Genomic DNA, 20,746 nt, shown 5'->3' on the forward strand with positions numbered 1-20,746 from the left:
GTAGATTATGATTCACGAGAAGAACTACCTGAGTCATGACTCCAGGTAGATATGGTGTCACTATCTTTGTGGCGTTCATGTGGATGTGTTCACCGACCACAAGACTCTCAAGTATGTCTTTAGTTAGAAAGAGATACACCTTCGACAAAGGGGTGGTTGGAGTTACTTAAGGATTATGACATGAGTATTTTGTATCACCCAGGTAAAGCTAATGTTGTTGCTGATGCCTTGAACAGGTTGTCCATGGGGAGTACTACTTATGTCGAGGAAGGAAAGAAAGAATTTGCTAAGAAAGTTCACATAAATTCACGTTTGGGTGTCAGTTTGTAGATTCCAGTGAAGGTGGAGTTGTCGTGATGAATGGGGCTAAATAATCATTAGTTTCAGAAGTGAAGGAGAGATAGGACAAGGATCCTATTTAAGTGTAGTTGAAGGAAAATTTGCATAATCAAAAAGTTATGATCTTTGCATAAGCGGGAGATGGTGTATTGAGGTATCAAGGTAAGTTGTGTGTTCCAAATGTTGATGAACTCTTAGAGAGAATCATGGAAGAAGCCCAAGTTCCCGATATTCGATTCATCTAGGTGACACCAAGATGTACTATGACTTGAGAAAGGTCTATTGGTGGAGTGGCATGAAGAGGTGCATTGCATGCTTTGTTGCTAAGTGCCCAAATTGCAAACAAGTCAAGGCTGAGCATCAAAGGTCATGTTGTATAGCTCATAATATATCACTTCCGGAATGGAAGTGGGAGATGATTAATATTGACTCATTACTGGCTTACTGAGATTTCGCATACAACATGATTCCATTTGGGTGATTGTTGATCGGATGACCCAATCAACCCTTTTTGCCAGTAAATACTACCAATACAACTGAAAAGTATGCAAATTTGTATGTTTGTGAGATAGTTCGACTGCATAAAGTTCCCTTGTCCATCATTTTAGATACAGGGGCTCAGTTTACCGCATAGGTTTAGAAGTCGTTTCAGAAAGGTTTAGGTTCGAAGGTGAACCTTAGTACTACTTTTCATCCTTTGAATGATGGTCAAATATGGCGCACAATTGAGACCTTAGGGGAAATGTTGAGAGCTCGGTATTGGATTTCAAAGGTAATTGTGATGACCACTTGCCTCTTATTGAATTTGAATATAATAATAGTTACCACTCAAGAATTCAAATGTCTCTATATGAGGCTCTATATGGGCGAATGTGTATATCTCCTATTGGCTGGTTTGAGGTTGGTGAAGCTGAGTTGATAGGACTAGATTTTGTTCATCAATCCATGAAGAAGGTGAAGACAATTCAGGAGAGGTTGAAAATAGTGCAGAGTCATCAAAAATCCTATATCGATGTTAGAAAAAGAGATTTGGAGTTTGAGATTGAGAATTGGGTAAATGTGAAAGTTTCACCCATGAAGGATGTTGTGAGGTTTGGTAAGAAAGGGAAGCTCAGTCCTTGATTTATTGGTCCTTACCGGATATCCATGAGGGTTGGTAATGTAGCTTATGGGTTGGATCTACAATTAGAGTTAACATCAGTCCATCCAATGTTTCATATTTCTATGCTAAAGAAGTGTTTGGGTGATCCTCTAATTATTGTGCCCACTGAGAGTATTGGAGTATAGGACAGTATATGCTATGACGAGATTTCAGTTGGGATCCTTAATTGTCATGTTTGCAAGTTGAGAACCAAATAGGTTACATCAGTCAAAGTCTTGTGGATGAACTAATTTGTTGAGGAGGCTACCTAGGAAGCTGAGGAGGATATGAAAAAGAGATACCCTCATCTCTTTTCCTCTGAATCAGCTCCAGTCCAAGGTACTAACTCTTTGTAAGGTACTCTTTCATTTGGATATGTTGTTTGTTTATGCTCATGTTGGGATGATAGTTTCTCTCCTACCCTTTTCATGCTAGCTTGAGTTCCATTCGAGGACGAATGTTCCCAAAGGGGAGATATTGTTACACCTCTGGCTTTGAGAAGGTAAAACTGAGTTAATGGGAAAGTCCAGAAGTCTAAAAGAGGCCAGGGAACCTTCACAAGACCCTAAATGGTTTATTTAGGGCACCACTACCCAATTAGGGAAAGTGGCTGCACTAAGGCAACTAGAATTTGGCCTCACTTGTATGGATCCCTAGACGGTCTGTTTACAAGTGTACGGACTGTAAAGGGAAGGCAGTCCTTCCGCGAAAGGCTGCCAGAATTAAGGTCATCTAGACGGTTCCCTATACGGCCAGTGAGGCTTTGTATCGTCCAACCTTCCACATAAGTCACCCATCAACTTTTTAAATCAAGGCTATTTTGGTCGTTTCCTATGTGGTTACTACCTAAGTTATGTCGTTTTAACCCCTATTCTAAGCCTAAAGCACAACGTTTTTACACGTAGTTAAGGTCTTAGATAGTGCTCATAATTTCTTTTACATTCATGAACACTTCAAGTCTTTAGAGAAAGGTTCCAAGAAGAGAGAAAGCTAGGGTTTTGAGCATTTTTCGAGCTTCATCGACTTTGCAAAGAACTTTGTTTTTCTAGGTATGTAATGTTATCATAGTGTTGGACTAGTTTTTCCCTATGCCCTACATCTACTTTCAAATCAGTAAAAGAGTAATCTAAGGTTATATCCTTAGATTGGAGTATTCTTGAGATGAGTTAATATTGATTTCTGAGTTCTTGAGTTCCCGATTATTGAATTTCTATTGCTAATTATTGAATTGATGAGTACTGTGTATTGAGATTTATTGAGTTGATTCTTCATGTCTATTCTTCAGCATGAACCCTATCCATGAGTATACGTTGAGTTCTTATTGAGAATCTTTTAAACAAATATAATGTTTTAAACTGAGTTCTGAGAAAGCAATGAGGAGTTTTGAGAAAGAGCTTAAGGGAACTAAGTAGTCTCAAATGTATCATTTTGTTACATTGAGAAACAAAAACTTTGATTTGTTAGATGAGTTTATGGGTTGAGCGTTTCTTTAAAGCATTACATTGAGAAAGATAAACTTTGATTTCTAGATGAGCATGCGTATATAATTATTTGGAGTAGTATAGAGCACCGATATGGGGATTAGTTTAGACAATTATAAATCCTCATAAACCATGTCTTGACAACATGGGTAAATGATCATACTTTTTATATGAATCCATTGTTTACTGGATCCACTTAGATGAGAGGTTCTATACCCAGAACGATATAGGACAACTCTGGCAGTGTGGGAGAGATGTAATATAATCACGTAGCTAACAACGATGGTTGTCAGTTGGAGAATCTCCTAGAGAGAGTTAAAGTGTATTTTCATATATCACTTATTATATTGTGTTCAAAGATGAGTAAGTTTTTGTAAAGACTCAAATGATTTAACCCCTTTATCTCTTTACATTCAACTTGAGTATATTTTATCTATTACTATCCTTTCTTTCGATTGTTTTTCTTCAGCTATATTACATACTCTTACATTTAATGTATGGACGTCATTCGACGTGCATATTTTTGTGATGCACACATGTGTTTAGGATCATCAACAGGTGCTCCATTGAGATCACTCTATACTCCAGACTGTTTTGGTGAGCCTTGTTACATTCTGGAGAACTTCACATTTTCTTTCAATTTAGTTGTTTTGAGGCGTCGTGAGTCTTGCCCGAAACGTATATTAAACATTTGAGGCTTCAAAGATAGTTAGAGTTCAAGAGTCTCTCAGTATTTCTCTTTTATTTTTAGATGTTTTGCAAACTATTATATTTATAATATTAAGTACATTCAGACTATTGAGTTGAGTTTATTGGAGATAAATGAGTTAAACTTTGCCTTTAAAGCTCCTTATTTCGTTAGTTTAGTCTTCCACTAATTTATCAGCCATGCCAAGGGTTCTCGTGGAACCAAAAATGGTTCTTGAGTGCCGGCCACGTCCATGGTGTAGGCTCGGAGCATGACAATATCCTTCCACCCATTAATTCCCAAAGTGAACTTAGTGTTCCAGTATTTCATTTCTATGAAAATCTAGGGTTTTACGAAAAGCATGAATGTGTTTTTATTTCAGTCTCTTCTCATAAATAGTCTATAAATACATGTTTTCCATATGATTCATTATCTTTAGTTAAGTATATTTTCATGAACCTTCAAAATATCGATATTTCATGTCTCAGGATTATGTTGTTTTAATTGCATGTTTCCTTCAGAATATAATAATTATCATGATTTGCGTTTTACTCAGTTTATCAATTTCCACATATTTTAGAATGCTTTTAGATAAAGTCTCTATCACTAAGTTTCACACATCAGAGTCAGCTTCAGTATTATAAGTTTTACAGACCATTAGAATGATTTCTGATGAAGTATACTCTTAATGGTATTTTCAGATAAATATATATTATTAGATTGTTAGCACTTTCATGAGTCATGATATAGGATTCAAGTCCAGTCTTATAGATTTTTTTCCAAATATCAGTTCATTTACATTTCTTTTATGCATTTTACTCTAGCCATATCAAGTCTCCCATACACCTACAAGTCTTAGGATTAAGAAATACATCACTTATATATGTGTAATCATCTCATAGAATAGGAGCTTCGACTCATAACAATAAGGTATATGACATGAATAGCATCCACGTGCTTTTGAACATATTTCCAAAAGTAAGTTCCCGATTAGTATGGTACCCGAAATACCATCAATAATCTTGGATAACTTTTCTTATTAAAAACAACTTCACTAGTAGTATGGCAGTCAGGTATGACATCCATGATTATGAAAACATTCTTAGGAGCTAATCAATTATGTTCAGTTGGGACTAGTATTTAACATCAAGTCAGACTAAGGTCAGTCTACCCAAATCCCAGAACTAAGTTCTAGTGTAGGCCCAGGTAGTCCTTGTGGGTGCATTCTCTAAATTTAGTGGTACCACTCAGATAAGACCAACCCTTATACCTTAGCAAGGTATATTAGGCCTTTTTTCAGGTATTATACATCGAATTTAATGTTTTGATCACATGGTTATATGTCGGGTACTAGTATCTCCCACATTTCAGTTTTAGTTTGGATTGAATTTTTACTTCGTTATATCAGTTCAGTACTTATCAGTTGCATATTTCACTACTTGGTCATTTCCTTTCAGATTATATATGTCGGTTGTATTTAGTTCAACATTTCATTTTGGGCATGTTTAGCATAATTGTATAATGCATATCTCACACACAATACATTCAAAGTATTGTCCACATACCTTTCTTCGCTATATTATTATACAGTATAGATTCAGACGCTTGGCACCCAACTTGTAGTTAGTATGATTTATGATCATCCCAACAACAGTGTTGGTGAGTCCTCACCGTTCGAGGACAACCCTAAGTTTTTTGTTTTTTGTTTTATCTTCAAGTTTTCAAACAATTAAAGTTAGCTAAGAGTATGTCGCAACAACTCATCTTAGTAGAGGCTTTTCAGGAAGGTTGCCAGATGTTAGTTCTTAGGTTTTTGTTATGTTCAATGAACTCTCTTTTTAGTATTAAGGTTAATGATTTATACTTCATATATCTATTGGGCTCAACTTTCGTATAATTTATTTTCATTTGTCTTATTATACAAATCTTAGTGTTATGCCAGACTATAGGTTAACTTGGGGTCACTTGTGGCTCTAAGCATCGTGTTATGACTAGGGGTACTTTCAGATCATGATATTATAACCATCTTCTATGGAGGTGGTAGAAATATACATCACATCTGTAGTTTATACAACAGAGATAAAAATACACAGAATTTACCTCATACAAATATAATAAATTTATAAATTCACCATATGAAATAGATTAGATGAACTCATTTCTAATAGCAGGTAAGCCAATCAATCAAACACAAATAATGTAGCTCCGAAAAAAGATGATAGTGCAATATTATGAATTGAAGAATCATCTTCACTATAAAATATCAATAAACGGTTCATATTATTAGGATAAAACTTTCGAAGTATGATTCTATTGACTCCATCTCAGAATCCGCCAAGTAAAACAAAAAAATTAGAACCAAATGACAAGAGAATTAACACTTGCAAAAGCCTAAATGTAGGTTGAATTGACAATATCTAACCAAAATGAAGGAAAAGCACTACAATGAGTAGATGATCTTACTTACCATAATTATTTGATATCAAATCAACAAAAAGAAAATTAATGAAAAATGATCAACCTAGATCATACAATTTTAGAAAATTGTTGAGGCCTACACGAGACACAAAGTGGGAAGATGAATTAATTTAAATTACCTTGGAATAACTATTAGGCATATCTTGCACAATAAAACCAAAAGGACCCCTCCTACGATTCCAAATTTTATATTTCCATGAACCTTTTTGGATAGTTGTAAGAGACAAATCCACTAAAACCTAAATATTTATAGAATGTTGGTTCAGAAGAGGAAAAATTATATTTCACGAACAGGGATAATATCATAAATAATTTGAAATAGTATTATTCTGCTAATCAATACTTTCTAGATCTTAGTATAAGAAATGAAAACTAAACAGGATATAGAAAGTATGGATTTTTAGATTCAAACATAATTTCAAATTATTTCTGATCTGGTCCCTATTCGTGAAATAAAATTTCTCCGCTTCTGCCACCAACATCCTATAATTAGGTTGTTGTTGAATTGTCTCTTGACACAATCCACGAAGGTTCATGTCAATGTAAAATTGAGAATTGTAGGAGGCGCTCTTCTAGTTGTACTGTGCAAGATATGCTTAATGGTTACTCCAAGGTAATTCAACTTAATTTATTTTTCCACGTTGTGTCTCATGTAGGCCTCAACAATTTTCTAAAATTTAATGAGTTAGGTTGATAATTTTCCATTAATTTTCTTCTTGGTTATTTGTTATCAAATAATTAATGTTAGTACGGTCCACTACTCATTGTAGTGATTTCCCTTCATTTTTGTTAGATATTGTCAGTTCAGCCTTTATTTGCAAGTGTTGATTCTCTTGTCATTTGGTTCTAATTTTCGGTTTTCCATGACAGATTTTGAGATGGAGTCAATAAAGTGCTTTGAAAGGTTTATTGTAATAATGTGAACCCTTTGTTGATATTTTATCGGTCAAGATGATTCTACCGTTTATAACATTACACTAATCTACTTTCGGAGCTACATTTTTGTGTTTGCTTGATTGACTTACTTTCAATCAAAAATTAGTTCATCTAGTCTATTTTGTATCTTGAATAGATATATTTATGATTTTTGTATGATTTTTTAAAATTCAATTTTTAAACAACGATGATCTTTGTATGAGATAAAGTCTCTCAATTTTTATCTCTAATGTATAAAGTACACATGAGATTTATCTTTCTACCACCTCCACAGGAGATGGTTATTATCTCACGCCTTACTTGGGTTATGTTTTCTCTACATTAGTTTTAATGACCAAGATATACACAAGATGATTATGGTCTCACAACCTCAAATTGAGACCTGATTGTATCTTAAAACCCCAACCGACCCCTACTCAAGAGGCGATCTAAGAACCGACCCAAATACGGACTCGAGACTTGACCCTATCCTCCATCCAAAGCTGGACCCATTATTTTGTTTCATATATTTAGTTAAAATTAGTGTTTTTTTTTAAAAAGAATTTGTAGTTGTACAAGTAGATAAATTCAAAAAATCTTATAATATGTACTGCTTCTGTCCCAATTTATATGACATACTTTCTTTTATAGACCGTCTAAAAAAGGAAACATTTATGTGTTTAGTAACAATTTAATTTAAATTATTCATTTTAACCCTAATAAGATGACTTATAGCCATAAAATATTTATGACTTATTTTAGACCACAAGTTTTAAAAGTCTTTTATTCTTTCTTAAAATTTGTGTCTAATCACACTACGTCATATAAATTGGGTTGGAGGGAGTAATACTTAATTATTTATGAAGATTTCTTTGGATATTTGGGTATGAAAATTTATTGATATGTATAAAAGAAAACAATAAAATTTGAGTCAAATTGGATGGGTTGGGTTATGACATATCATTCAGCCCAACTTGACCCGGCCTATCTTAGCCCCAAGATTGATTTGTACTAGATTGGGTGTTGACCCATCTATTATTTCAGATCATCTTAACCTGCCCAACTTTAGTCCAACCTATCCATTTTCTACACCAATGTATGGAGTGGTTGTCGATGCTCGTGGTGGCTAGTTATGGGAGCAAGATCGTGCCTCAAATATTGATGATAGTGAATTATAATTTAATGATAAATTCCATACAACATTAAATAAGTCATACCTATTAAAATCAAACTAGGGATTATATCAAAGAGAAAAACACTTAATAAATGGTAATATAAATTATACAAATTTAGACTTTCCGCAATTAGAAATAAAAGGGACCTCAATAAAAAATTCTTTAATCTTTACATAGCTAGGTTGCGTGCTAACCAGATAAAACAGAGAGAAGTTGAACAACACACTAATTTTATGAGGTATGGGTTTAAGGTTTCACTATACAAGTGCTACCCCCACCCTTATAACTTGGTAAAAGGCTGTAATTTCTTATCTATATGCTCGAATTGATTTTCAAGCATTAATATTGGGGGCTTTCTGAAACAAATTTATAGGCATTAGACTTCAAGGTTACAAGTATATATTCACTAATCCTAGAAAAATATGTAGAATTTGCAACTCTGAGATAATTTGGATCATTAGGATTGCCTCGCAAAATATACAAATTACACATGTAAATATAAAAACACAAGATTTCAAAGCCACAAACCAGATTATTACCTTTTGCCATTTGAATATATATGAATATTGGTAATCATTTCTTAAATGGATTTCTTCCTAGAACTGAGTTATCCGTGTCCAATCCTTTCTTCCAAAGTTAGTGATATTGGACAAGCCTTGATCGCCATGTTGATCTCAGGTTAAACTTTCTTGTCAAATATTATTTGTAGCTGAAGGTAAAAGATTACTAATTAATAACTTGCAGTTATAATATAATGAGAACATATGCTTCTGGTTCATTTCAAGTATATACCTATATGCCATTCCTTCTCCATCAGAACTAATGCATGACTTTAACTCTGATATGTATCGTTTTTATCATGAAACCAAGGATCATTATTAGTATAGCTTACTTGCAATCTTAAATAAATTTTATACATGTGAATTCTCGCTACAAGACAAATCGAGATAAGCTTAAAACTGAGGTGTGATAGAAGAAGAATTCTGAGGAGAGGAAATACAACCATTTCCTTAGAGTGAGAATTACTTAACCACTGTTAGTTGAAACTCATGGTGAATCATTCAAAATTACTTGCATCGCACCAGTCTTCCATCAAGAGGTAATGAAACACATCTACCTTTCAAATTTGTAATTTTAAATAAAGCACCACTTTCACTAAAAGAACTAAGTGGCTTCTTCGACCTTCTACATTTGATATTGGGTGCCAATAAGAATGTCCGTGAAAGACTCAAGTTTTTCATCCATGGCAGCAAGCATGGCCAGAATATCAACATGTAGGCCCAAGAGAATAAAAAAGGAATTAGGAGCTTTGACCTTAGAGGAGATGGCAACTACAGTAGCATCAAACTAATGCTAGAGAACCTAGGAATCCTCCATACTGACGAAAGCCTTAGAGTTATAGCACTGTTTGATAAGAAGGGGACGGATTTCAACCAAATTGATATTATTTGCATCAAAAATATGTGAGATGACCATGCCATAATGCAATTTGTGAGGATCAAAAGCAACTTCAATCATATAGTTAAGCACAAAAGAGGAAAGCTTAAGTTTATACTTGGATATAAGGTAGTAGGTAAGGAGAGAATCATGCTAAGTAAGGGAGGACATAGATCTTGCATGAGGCAGGAGAGTGGTAGCCATGATGTGAGCGATGACCCTAGTTTCAAAAGAAAGGGTTGGAGCCTTCAAGAGAAACAAATTTCATGGCTTGTAGATTGGACCTCATTGAAAATCCTAAACATGTTGCTTCCTGTAGTTCCAGTAGAGTTCACTTACGAGATGGTACATCTACTAATGTTTCTTATATTTGATCACCCAACTCATCAGATTTTCTCCATCTTGACAATGTTCTTTACACTCTCAAAAAATGGCAAGCAACAATCTCTCTTTCAATGCTTCACAAATTTCCACACACGAAAACTATTAAATTTGGTCGATGAGCATAACTCATATTTTGATACCTATATGAATGATATGTGATGTTGTGATGAAAGAAATATTCTAAGAATAATATTTTGCAAATCCTACAAAAGTTCATATTAATGAACATTCAAAAGTGCTTTTAGATATGACAAGGTTATTGAGGGCGTTTTTTAAGCACAAAACCAAAAGAAGAAGGTTAAAAAGAAGAAATTTTTAAAGTTAAAAAACAATGAATAGAATTCAGCATCAACTGTCAAAGTAGAAATTGAGGAGGATCATTTTTTCAATTGCAGTAATTAAAGCAAAGGAGGAGTGTTGAATTTTACTTTAGTTACTGTAGTAATTTTTAATATAATAAACTACCTAGGTTTAGGATAGATTTGAAATTTAATTTTTCACTCGATTGTTTTAGTTGTTGAAAAATTCTAGATTTTTTGAATTTTGAATTGCAGATTTCTAAATATTATGTGGTCAAATTGGCAATTTAAAGCCCTTCAATGCTTAATAAATTTTTTGAGAGACATTTGAATCCATACTTTTTGCTTCCCCATCTTTAAAAAAGCCTTCATCTTCATTCTCGTCTCCCTCCAACTACATATTTTCCCACAACTAACTTACACTCCGAAGATCTCTTTCTTTCTTCTCCTTAACTTCCTGATATGTCCTCTACTCTTGATCTTATTTTTACTTCTACTTCTTCCTCTATTCCTGCTCCATGTGCCCCTGCATGACCTCTTGAAAAAACTACTTCTTGTAGTAAATCATTCATTTCTAAATAAGCTTTTTCTTTGCGTTTGTTAATTACCCGTAGGGGGGTGACACTAGTGCTTATCAAAACGATATGTTCATCTCACAAGATCACAATGATGCAACAATATCCTTTTTAATATATGGAACAATTGATTCTCTAGTATTAAATTTGGATACGAATTGGGGGGGGGGGACTCTTCTTGTGTGGCTCTCTTACCTCATATGGAATTTTGATAGTTCCTGATTGTCATAAAGGTTTTCAAGGGAGGGAGAGAGGGGGGGGGGGGGGGGGTCAAAATTGCAATGGAACTTCTGGGAAAAAATATAATGACATTAGCTAAAGTGTATCGGTGGTGACTTTTGGGTTCCAAGTATTGGTAAACAACACTTGCTGCAACTCATCTCTCATAAAATTCATGATTTCAAAACTGTTATCAAGTGCAACTGATATTGCAAAGTGGAGTTGATGGTTTGATATTGATGCTAATGCTTCTAAAGATTAAGAGTAAGTTTTTTTTAATTATATATGTTATTCTGTCTAAAGATGAGATGATGTACCTATTGTTGCTCTTTTGTTTTTTTCATCATCAACAGTCTTGAATAATATGTGTTGTATTTTTAGTGGCAATGGTTGGTAGTATGATATTATTGTATCGTATTGTTTCGCGATTATCTAAAATTACTCATTTTTGATAGTTAACTGCCCGTTTGATTTTGTTATGCATGACTCATCTTGATCACCAACCAACTTTATAGTAGAATGAGTGGAAGTTAGTATAGATCTAAGTCCCATATTTGGTGATAAATTCTACTATTTGAAACATTTAGGGTGTAGGCTCGATCAGATGATTAAATAAAAAACTATTTTTTTGTACTTTTTTTTTACAAGTTTTGTTTACTTGAAACTTTTATATTAGTTTTTTAAAGACTATGAATTTATTCCAGCCTCGAACTTTGTTGTTCTCTTCTTTTCTTACAAATTCATTTTACAAGTAGATGATCAATGGGAACTCGAACCCACTGATTGATAAAATGGGGAATCAAACCAAAATATATAGATCTCAAGTTGACATGCAATATAGTTAATTAACTTTTATTAGATAGTTATTGTTTGTACATTTGAGTCAGTTTTATGGAAAATATGACAAAGCCAATTAAGTCAGATTTTCAAATAGAAGAATCATGTTAAACCAATTAAGTCAGCTTTTTGCAGAGTTCAATTCTCCCAATTTATCAAAAAAAATTTAAAAAATAAGGTTGATTGATTTGTTAAAAAATGTTGTAATTTCTTGCAAGATATTCAATACTGGGATGATCTAATTTTTATAAATCGGAGGATCACCAAAGGAGTCAACAACAAAAAAAACTCATTGCTCAAAAGTGAATAATCTAAGCAAATCAAAGAAACTTCATTTATTTTTTTCATCACTTAAATAACAAAATGGAGCCATCAAACTTTTGTAGCGAATCGACACCAATACGTGCTTACTAGATGTTGCACTTGTAAAAAATGAGTTACTAGTTTCTTGCCCATGATAACATAAACAAACAAGTGAGGATGAGGAACCAAGAACTGCTCAACTTATTCTGTATTCTCCACTTCCAGTTCTTTCACCAATAAGGTTTATACTCAATCAACAACTGATATCATTATATTTCTGCTTTAACTTTACCTTGTTATTGTCATTGAAATTTATGTATGTAAAAGTATGCTTTATATTGTCAGGCTCAAGAAAGCACATTGGTTCCTAGTCAAGCGATGAAGCAGCTCATCAATATAGATCAGGACGTTGAATCAACTTTCCACAGGGTTTAGTCATTCTTGAAGTCTGTACCAGAGCAACATCCCAGGCAACAATCTGGCCTCCAGATCAATAGTAACAATTCTTCACCACAAATTCACGCAAAGTTGATATTTGAAGGCTCCATTAGACTGCCTTTGGAGGTATTTGCTGATGACCCGACAAAAGAAAAGGAAGTGCATGATGCAATTATTTCATTAAGTGATAATCCCTCATCGTTGTTTAGCGATGAACAAGCCAAGCAATTGCGAAGAATCAAGTTTGAATCCCCTTTCATGGCTAAGAAATGGAGGGACTTGGCACGATCCAAGTCAAGTTGCCAGGAGTTCTTGACTAACTTTGAAGAGGACATGAAAAAACTGGATGATTGGATTAGATAAGAACTAAGATTGAAGGATGCGTATGAGGAAAAGGAGGAAGAAGCTTGAGAGTTGGAAGAACGACTTCAAGATATAAGGACTAGGCAGAAAGAAATCATGGATGAATGACAAAAATGTTCTGGAAAATCTCAAAGCACCAGCAATAAATTGGATACAACAGAAGTGCAGATGGATGGATTGTAGACAAACATCCATGGTAAACCAGAGTTTTTTTAGATTTTCAAGACCATTCTTGTCGTTCATCCATGATATCTTTCTGCTTGGTCCTTATACCTTGAGTCGTTCTTCCAACTCTCGAGTAACCTTTAACCTTGGTTCTGATCTAATCCAATCATCCAGTTTTTTCCTGTCCACTTCAAAGTTGGTCAAGAACTGCTAGCAACTTGACTTGGATCGTGCCATGTCCCTCCATTTCTTAACCATGAAAGGGAATTCAAACTTGATTCTTCATAATTGCTTGGCTTGTTCATCGCTAAACAATGATGAGGGATTATCATTTAATGCAATAATTGCATCATGCACTTCCTTTTATTTTGTCGGGTCATCATCAAATACCTCCAAAGGCAGTCTGATGGAGCATTCAAATATCAACTTTGCGTGAATTTGCGGTGAAGAAGTGGTACTATTGATCTGGAGGCTGGATTGTTGGCTGGGATGCTGCTCTGGTAAAGACTTCAAGAATGACTGAACCTTTTGAAAATTTGATTCGACGTCCTGATCTATATTGATGAGCTGCTTCATCGCTTGACTAGGAACCAATGTGCTTTCTTGAGCATGACAATATAAAGCATACTTTTACATACATAAATTTCAATGACAATAACAAGGAATAGTTAAAGCATAAATATAATGATATCGGTTATTGATTGAGTATAAACCTTATTTGGTGAAAGAACTAGAAGTGGAGAATATAGAATAAGTTGAGCAGTTCTTGGTTCCCCATCCTTACTTGTGCCACTTGAACATTTGCTCTTTACCTATTTTTTTTAATAATTCCCAAAAGAATAAAATATAATATATGTTATAAAATTTGAAAATATGTGTAAAATTATAAATATTAAATAGTATAGTTGGTTTGATATCTCTTTTACATAAAATCAAAATCAATCCAAATTTTATTGGTTTTTAATATTAAATAACAAACCTAATTTTTTTTTTTTGAGTTTTTATGAAATGATTTGATTTTTAGCTTGGTTCGGTTTATTTGTTTTTTGTAAACACCGCTACCTACAATTACCTAGATGATTCAAATATACCCCTTATTCATGAGGATTTAGGATTGTCCAATGTGGAAACATACATTCTTATGTGATACTGATATTTTGATGATGTGTACACCACATAACATGGCACCTCAGTGCTCCAACCCATTATGCCCCTTACCTTTCTTTATTCTTCCACCATAAGCATTTACTATCCCTCCCTCACCATTGCTAATACCATTAACATTACTAAAATTACATTTAGGTCTTCTTTATGAAATTTTAGTCGATTGTCTCTTTTATAGAGACATGTTTAGTACTCCTACTACTAACATTGATAATGTCTCGTTATTGTTGTTACATGTCTCTCTCTCTGTCTCTCCTACTTCTAATACCAAAAACTCAATCCTTCTATGACCTAGATCCTTCGGCGATAGGTATGTAGCCTATTATGGCTACCCAAACTCATGACAACCTTAAGCAAACACCAATGTAGTGCAATGAACTCCGTTAAAGACCTTCGACGCTGACTGAAATTAGGCTTCTTGTTTCTTGTTTCTTTAAGATTTACAGCGCCAACCAAGTTATGTCTCTATTTTCTATCATAGTTACTTCATTTCAAAATTGATTGTGATTTACTCCACAATTCATTATGTCAAAGTAGGAGATTAGTGTATCGTTTATTGAGGCACTATGAATGAATCTAGCGAAACATGGTCAAATTTTGTGGCACCACAAATAGATGGCTTAGTCGATCAGAATGGGATTAACTGTCATATTGATCATATTTTGACTTAAATAAAGAATAAGGTTAGAGTCAAGTGATATTTTTCAAGTAGAAATTTCTTTTTTCAAGCTCATGTTAACATTTTGTAAAGAATATTCTTAACAACATTAAAGTTCAAATTCAAATGCTTTTAAATGTTCTCATGGTTTTAAGAATTTGTACATAATGCGTTCATGTTTTGCTAAGTCTCATTCCAGCTTTAGTGAAGGGATTATTGCGATTCATTGAGTATATCTGTGGGTGTGCTAACTTTTCATTTACCTGCGACCTACATTGGTTATGTCAATGTTGATACATATTTTTGAAATGACCAGGTTACAAGGTAGGGCCTTCTCTTTCTCCAACAGATATTGGTTAGCTCTGGTATGTTTCATGGAATATTTTCTTTTCTTCATATTCAATTGTGTATTTATTTGTTTGTTGTTTTGAGGATTAGCTAGGAAGTCCCTGTCATGTAGAATTCATGAGGTTTTTGTTTGAGGCTCCATAGATAGTGTCAGTTAGGTCATAAATTTCATGTTTATGTTAAATTTAATACAATTTTTTTAAACTTTATTTTGACATAAAATGTATTGATTTGGTTTTTTAAAAAAGAATGATTAGTTTTAGAATTATTACATACTTTTATCAAATCATATTTTAAGTAGATTTTTTTAAAAAAAATTTGCATTGTGCTACATAGTATTTTATATTTATATATGGAGATAAAAGTCAAGATGGTCTACGTGGTCTAGTCTAGGCACCATATATCTATTCCAACTTGATCAGAAATTGGTGTTATGAGAAAATTATTTCTTACTGCTCTCATACTATTCATAAGTTTGTTTGTACCAGATTTTCTTGTTTTCCAGATGTACGTAGGAGTTGGCCTCATATTGTGAAAATTTTGAAAGAATGGTAACCTAGATATAGTTATAAGATTGTGAGGTGGTTGTATCCTCATCTTTGTTGGTATAAGTGTAATATAGATAGTACTGTTGGAATACATACTATTAACCATGTATTTAGATATAGTATTTATCATAGAATAATTATTTATTCATTTTTAATAGATCATATGTTCGTTTATGGTCTTTATTTACTTATATAGTAGATGATTTAGTGTATAGAGCTTTAGCTTATACACAGAAGATTAAATCATCGATTCTTATAAGTATAAAAATTTTCGTTCACAATCTATGATGAGAATTGGACATGCCATCAGTACAATTGTAGCATAAGATTATATGTAATTTATTTTGATTATGGGAAGGGTATATTTCCAACTTCTTGTGCCAGTACATTTTGTATGTATTGAACGGGACCGAGTAGAAATAGTTGTTTTAGACTGACTGACAAAAACATATTCTCTAAGCTATTAAATGTACTTATATTCTTAATCCTGATATAAATATTATGATCTATATATGTGAATTATCGTTTTAATTTATTAAAAGGTGAGATTCTAAGATGGGTCAGTATGCCTAGTAGATTGGATGATAATAATATATATTGGTGAAATAATAGGTTAGTTGACGAAATCCATGTTCCGATATAGAGATTGATGATATGTCTTTTTGAGAAGCTTATTAGATTTCATCGTGTCAAACCTTACAAGTGGATTTATGAATCCGACACATGAAATAAGTAAAGCAGTTCTCTAAAGAAAATTGATCAATGTCGCGCCCCATTTTTCGCAAAAAATAGGTTTCGGTGCACGACCTAACAACTCTTTGGGTTTATTTTTGTGAGTGAGAAAGAGTGATTGTTTATTGTTAAAGCCTTCCACCGTCAGAGAATGAATGAAAAAATGTTTGTTTATATAGCAGGTAGAGGGCAGGCGGAAAAGGTAAAAGAGATTATTTTGATTCGGTTGAAATTATTTTCCTTAAACGGAGAGACAGATCAATCCTATTTTTACCAAATATCAACAAGTAAGAAGCAATCAACTCTTAAATAAGGTAAGGAAAATCAATCACAATTTTACCATATTAAAAGATAAGTAAGGAAGTCTGTCCCAACATTTAAACAAGGGAAAGCAAACTTTAATTACGAAATAGGGTAATGATACATAACGGCAACTCAATCCTAGTGAACCAAAATTATATTAGAATATACCATAAAAGAGTTAACAAATAACCTATATGCACAATAAACCACTAAAACCACAAACTCAAAAAATGGCAAGCAATGACAATACAGAAGAATTTTTTAAACAGTGATTTAAGGAAAGCATTAAGGACGAAGCAGTTTAAGAAATATAGTAAATTCAATACCCAAACTGGCGCACTTTAATCCAAAATCAACAATTTCAGCAAGGAAGCGGATTACATTCACACAGATATCATAACACACTGATGTCTTTTAAGAGAAACAAAGCTAACGAAATTCTCACAATAATTAGTGGCCTCCGCACAGAGAAAACATGCAACTCAACAACACGAATACCATAATCAAGCTAAAAAAATTTAAATAGTGAATCGAAAAATGAAGCAAACCTGGACGGATCTGTCAACATCCATCTTAAATAAACTCGAATTTTTTGGGAAAAAGGGGTTCGCCAGATGGAGCACCATTGTTGCTGCCGCTTGCTAGGGCTATTGTTGTTCACTTCGCCTGCTGCTGGAGTTTCGCCGGAACCAGATAAAAGGGTGGAATTTGGAGTTTCCACCAACGCTGTCGGTTACATGGTGGTTCGCTGCTTGCTGTTGGCTTCGCATTCTCGCCGGAGTTTGTTGTTATCGTTCGTCCCTGATGGACGGAGCAGTTGAGGGAGAGAGAGAGCAACGAGCTTTCGCTGCTGCTGCCGGTGCTTACCAGTGGTCTGCTCGGCGGCTTTCACTAGAGTTGCTGGTGCGAGAGGGGAGACGGAGAAGCGACAGGAGAGAGGAGGCTGCCACCGGACTGCGTGGTGGCCATCCTCGCCGACAAAGATGAGGCAGAGAGGTAGATGAGGCGGTGGACTTTTTGGGAGATGAGAGAAAAGAATGAAGTCTAAGGGGTTTGGGTCTTTTGATGTTTAAAGGAAACAATGAATTAAAGGATCTAGGCCGTTGATTTAATTCTGATGAAAGGCTAAGATCGGTTCTTTGAGTTGGATGAATTAAGATGGACGAATGAGATTGAATGAGAATTTGGAGTCTTGAAAATTGGAATAAGAATAGGCCACAATTGAAATCAATAAATGGCTATAATTGAAATAAATTGAATAGACTAGGCTATTATTTAAATGATTTAGGAGGAGATAAAGGAGAAGCTATTTAATTAATAAAATCCTACATATATTAAAATATTTTCATATAAATTTAACACATCTAGATGTTAAAATAATTGAGTAAAGTAATTATTTCGAGTTTAATTAGCGATAAATATAATAGTTTAATAATAATAAAATAATTTAATAATAATTTTTTATAAATCATATATACTAAAATATGTAATTTTTAGACAAAATCGATTAAAATTTTAAACTCGAAATATGTTTTTTAAAATGCGTACTTAATCGAATAGTACTCTCGAAAGGGTTACAGGTCGATCAAAATTGGGTGTCAACAAGTACCCCTTGGTTGCTTGAGAATGAAGGTTAAATTATCGGGCAACCAACGTTGACTTAGTAGCCGATTTTGTCCGACCATCAAGAGATGTCAATGGATCAATTGAAAAGATATAGAGTTGGAGAGGGGTATGACCGAGACTTTGGTATTAAGTCGCCTACATATCTCTGGTTATACGAAAATCAGGTCATGTGTAGTTCTAGATTTAGGAACAAATGAGCCTCCTAAAATTTGAAGTATCGCTAAGGCATTAGAATGGAAACGATAACAGCTTGAGTGGATAAGGTTCGAGTAGCGAGAAGAGCATGACAGAGCGATTTCTAACTTAAGCAAGGATCAAATGAAAAGAAGTAATGCGAGTAGTGAAGAATCAAATGAATAACAGTAATACAAGTAGCAACGAGTTGAGAGGGCCTTTGTTGCGATAAATATGTAAGCTTGACAATCGTAGCTGAGAGGGAGATTGATCTCATCTGTAATATATCAGTCTCTGCAAGTCTGTAGCTTGTAATACGACTAAATAAAGTGATTAGAGCATATATATCAAATGAACGGTAAATGTGAACATGATGCAATTTCCCATTCAACCGTGATACTTACCTTAAGACTATGAAAATGATGTCTTAGGCTATGAAGTCTAGGGCCATGATATGCAAAATTAATTCCTCAGGTCATTAAAATGTTGTTTGTGGGCCATGAAAATTGATGCCTTTAGACTATGACACCTTTAGATCATGATAGACAAAAATTAAATCCTTAGGCCATGATATTATGTCTGCGGGCCATGAAAGATGATGCCTTTAGACCATGACGCCTTAGGAACATAAGTAATGAGTAAAGAGAGCGTATCTGTAATTCGAGCATCTGTTGACACTTGTGACTTGATTTAAATTTATCTTGATAAGCATGAAGTAAATCCTCAGGCCATGAAATGATGTCCGCAGGACATAAAAGATAATGCCTTTGGACGATGACCCCTTAAGAATATAAATAATGAGTAGAGAAAGCGTATCTATTTTGGTGTAATTCGAGCATCTTGTGTCTTGATTTGAAAGTGAACATGTACATATGTATTCTGGCACAATGCAATTTTTAGGCACATGCAAATCTCAGGCACATGCAATCTTCGGGCACAATGCAATCTCTGGCTTAAATATGCAATCTTGGGCACATGCATTATCGGGTACATGGAATCTTCGGGCATAATGCAATTCGAGCACATGCAATCTCTGGGCATAATGTAATACTCGGGCACAATGCAATATTTGGGCACAGTGCAATCTTTGGGCACATGCAATCTCAAGGCACAATGTAATTTTCAGGCACAATGCAATCTTCGGGAATAACGAATTTCTTGGGCACTATGCAATATCGGGCACATGCAATCTTCAAGAACATGAAATATTCAAGCACAATGCAATTTCAGGATCAGTGTAGTATCGGGCACATGCAATCTTCGGGCACAATGCAATTTCGGGCTCAATGAAATTCTCGGGCTCATGCGATAGTTGATTGAGGGCATAGATCTTCGCCTTATTGAAGGATTGAGTGTGATTTGTTGACAAATTTCGAGCTCAGAATATTGTAGCTTGACCCTTCGTCCTATTGTAAGGAGTGGGTGCAGTTGAATGTCGATTTTTGGGGCATGATATAAAGTAGTTTGATCCTTCCGTCTGATTGGGAGGATAGGGCGCCCTTTACTAGCGATATGTCGAGCCTAATAGCAGTCATGCGATGTTGAAATTTCTTTAGTATATGTACCTATATTCTTTGCATTCGAAGAAAAATAGTTAGTTTAATGGGTGGTTGATCTGTATCCCTGATTTGACACAATATGCTCCTTTGATGTTTGCTCGAAGGTCGATCTTTGCGATATTTTAAGAAATTTTGTGATCCCTCCAAAATTTCTACCCCAGTGTAGAACTTTAGAATTTCTGATGCTCCTTTTGTAGACCAAAAGTAGTGTTCTTGAATTTTTGAGAAGATCTAAAAAATTCTGCCCCAGTCTCATTATTCGTAGATGAATGGGATTGTTAGGGTCCTCTCTTGAGAGTAAAATATAATCTTTTGATGGAATTTTTGAGACCCTGTCAAAAATTCTACCCCAGTATTGTAGCTTGTAGGAAAATGCTCTTTTGATGTAATTTTTGAG

General features: G+C 34.3%; 1 long non-coding RNA gene across 2 annotated transcripts in view; it reads right to left on the reverse strand.

The window, feature by feature from the left end:
• The window catches only part of LOC107059654 (uncharacterized), a 64,045-nt gene extending 46,040 nt beyond the window's left edge, over positions 1 to 18,005 (reverse strand). Inside the window, exons 1-2 of one of the 2 annotated variants that reach the window (XR_001472808.1) lie at positions 17,539 to 18,005; positions 8,757 to 8,926 (exon numbers count right to left, since the gene is read on the reverse strand). This is a non-coding gene — a long non-coding RNA (uncharacterized lncRNA). Of the gene's footprint in view, positions 1 to 8,655; positions 8,927 to 17,538 lie in introns of those variants that run through there. The other variant, XR_001472807.1, reaches the window with a different exon arrangement.
• Between the last annotated feature and the right edge of the window lie 2,741 nt (positions 18,006 to 20,746).

Source organism: Solanum tuberosum, unplaced genomic scaffold, assembly GCF_000226075.1.
Source record: "Solanum tuberosum cultivar DM 1-3 516 R44 unplaced genomic scaffold, SolTub_3.0 scf00031, whole genome shotgun sequence".
In the NCBI taxonomy this organism is placed as follows: Eukaryota; Viridiplantae; Streptophyta; class Magnoliopsida; order Solanales; family Solanaceae; genus Solanum; species Solanum tuberosum.